General features: G+C 45.3%; 1 long non-coding RNA gene across 1 annotated transcript; it reads left to right on the top strand.

Annotated features, from left to right (window-relative positions):
- Nucleotides 1-473: 473 nt before the first annotated feature.
- On the top strand, nt 474-1,547 carry LOC123092076 (uncharacterized). The gene is made up of 2 exons (XR_006444192.1): nt 474-1,252; nt 1,331-1,547. It is a non-coding gene; the product is annotated as an uncharacterized lncRNA (long non-coding RNA).
- Nucleotides 1,548-3,001: the final 1,454 nt, after the last annotated feature.

Below are 3,001 nucleotides of genomic sequence, written 5' to 3'. Positions count from 1 at the left end.
GTTCGGGTGCATGTATTTTATTCACATAAACTATTATTTTATACCTCCAAATTGTATATTACGTAAATTATGGGCCTTAACGATATTTTTCATAAAATTTATATCAAGGTATCTTAGAATAATTAATAAGGTATATTGAGAATGAAAAAGAGGTATAAAACATTTAATTATGAGCATATTGAACATGGGAGTACATACTTCCAGGAGTACAGAAAATTAGATATTTAAACCGATAAAAAGGCTAGCCAACTCGCTCCCAGGAGGCTCCCTCGATTTGAAGCTTAGTTGGCCGTCGGATCTGTATTCTGGCACGTTTTAGCCATCGGATCTTGATAGCGGTTAAAACTAATTTTCACCTCGCGGTCATTTTCAATGTCCAATGACAGGTGGGCTCACGCGGCGCGCTGGTTGGCTGGGTTGCCTGCTTTTGCGTGCAGGGCATTTTGCCCAATCCGCACCCAATCCCCCGTCCTCGCGTCTCACTCCCGCACCAGCCACCACACAACCCTAGGTCCCCTTTGACTTTGTTCCCCGCTCGCTCGTCCCTCGCCTCTCCTCATCCCTCCTATGCTCCAGCTACTACGCCGCCTCTCCCTCCACAACGCGACCAGCTCGAGCTCCACCTCCTCCATCTCAAGGAGACAAATGCACAAGACGCCTGGCACCGTCACCATCGTCCTCGGCACAAGTGAAGCACGGGATGCCGAGATGCTTGTTGCATCGTCGTCGTGCTTTCTCTCGCTGCCACCACCACCCCGACCGAGACATCCCCGTGCTCTCGCTGAGCCTTCCCCTCTGGGCCCACTGACCCAGGTGGCGGAGAAGGAGAGGGTGAGCTCGAGGGGCAGGCAAGGAAGGAGGGGGTGACAGGGTCGGATCTGGTGGCGGCAGATTGGAGCTCAAGCTCGAGGCGGAGACAAGGAAGGTCAGAAAATGGAGAGACGGGATGAAGGTGCTCGAGGCGAAGGACCGCTCATCAGCGAGTTCGAGCTGGAGGCGGCGAGATCCCTTTCCCAATCTCTCACTCTCTCGATTTTTCCCTCTCCAAACATTCATCTCTGTTCTCATGTGTTGCACACGTCTACTCTCCCTCCACAACCAGCACTAGCGGCCTGCATCCCCCATCAAGCGTGCATCGGTGCTGGATGTGCAAGCTTCAACAACCGCATCAACAACGATGGTGGGCAAGCAAGGAGCGAGACGGTGGTCACGATTTTCAGTCTGAAGTTGCTTTTATGAACTATCAGTCAACGTTAGCACAGAGTATATATAGTATTTCTTCTGCACTGAGCCGAATAGTTTAGCTAATAATTTTTTCCTTCCGAAGCAGTTGAAGGGAATGGTAACCAAATCCACCTTTGTTGGTCATGGATTTAGAAGAAAGCCAACAGAGTATGAAAAGGTTCTCATGGGACTCACCCTGAACTGAAATCTCCGTTCAACCTTGGTATAATTTTGTGACAAAAACCCCAAGTGGTCCAATATTTTGTTTGTTTATTTAGTGCCTGTTGTTTTTGGTTTGTTATAACCAAATTTACAACCTACTATTCATGTGTTTCTTTTATTCTATTTTGGTGGGTTCTAAACTATGAAAAAACATATAGTTTATTAGTTTGAGACCTGCTTCAGGATAAAGAATGAACGAAAGAATTCTTACTTCATGATGACACACATGACTGTCAAACTGTAGAAAATACTTGATTTATGTTGATGAGGACATCAATACCATTGTTACACCCACAACCCCTGCTGCTATACATACTGGATCAATTACTAGAGCTCGCGCACTCCAACTAAATTACCAGGTACTTTCGGTTCTTGGTAATGATTCTAATGTTCATGAGAATATGATGCTGCCTAAATTGGATACATTTGTTTTGCTTACAAATGAAGGGCCTAGCTTGGAGAAGGATGAACATTGGAGCAAGAGAAAGCATGGAGAATATGGCATGCGCAAGGGGAACAAGAATGGAGTTACGAGTGATGATTTCAGGTCTTTGAAGCCACCATAACGAGTGCATGAAGCCATGGACAAAATATACAAGATGCCACTTCATAAATTTCGTCCACAGGCTATTATAGGTGTTGCGTCACCTTTTTATTGGGCCAGGCCCATGTAATTTCGAAATACATTAGTATAGGCTATTTTTAGAGTCCGTATGTGTGGGGAAACAAGAGATAGGGTTGATTTCGGACCCTTCCACCAAGGGCCACGAAATTCCCCCTCTCTTCCTCCATATATACAACCCTTAGGGCACCGTTTAGACTTTGGGTTTTGTTTAGATTAAAGTTCACCATAGCTGCAACTTCGCGTACTTCGTTTGTGTTCAACGACCAGACAAAGGCGTCACAGAACCCCACCTTGATCAATAAAGCTTTCATCTTATATTCGCAATATCCAGATTGCAATCTCAGTTTCTTGCTTGTTCTTCGTTTGCCCGCAGGAAACAGACCCTCGTGGTCAGGTTGATCGTGCTCCGGCGTGGTCAATAATCTCTCAGAGTTGGTTTAGCGACTGCTAAGGCGCGACGTCCTCGCACGTTCGTAGTCGGATCGTCAAAGTCGACTTCCATCAAAGGGAAATCCATCATCTCATCGAAAGACGGGACACCTTTGCCTCTATCATATGTATTGTATGATTCCCGAGTTCCTTTGCTTTCAAGATTTAAGTGGGGAACTCGTGAGCTTATGAATGAGTGATTCGGATTTGTCTAATTGGGAACTAGCAAATCATGCAGAGTAAGGTTTTTTTTTTGCTCGTATAGATTGGTTGGTCGATTGCTTATTGATACATCATACCTTAAACATCATAACTTCTGATTCGGGGGGGGGGGGGCAGGTTGATGCCTTGTCTGATGTGAATCTTTTGGGATGCGCGGGCATATACTTCCACCACTATATACAACAATGAGTACAACCTTTAACATGGGCATGATATTAAATTTGAGTGAATCTAAGGGCCTACTAGGTGCATAATCTGTGGCTATATTATTTTAGATAG

Source organism: Triticum aestivum, chromosome 4B, assembly GCF_018294505.1.
Source record: "Triticum aestivum cultivar Chinese Spring chromosome 4B, IWGSC CS RefSeq v2.1, whole genome shotgun sequence".
Lineage (NCBI taxonomy): Eukaryota > Viridiplantae > Streptophyta > Magnoliopsida > Poales > Poaceae > Triticum > Triticum aestivum.
Note: the sequence above shows the minus strand (reverse complement) of the source record. Positions and strands in the feature narration are given on the sequence as shown.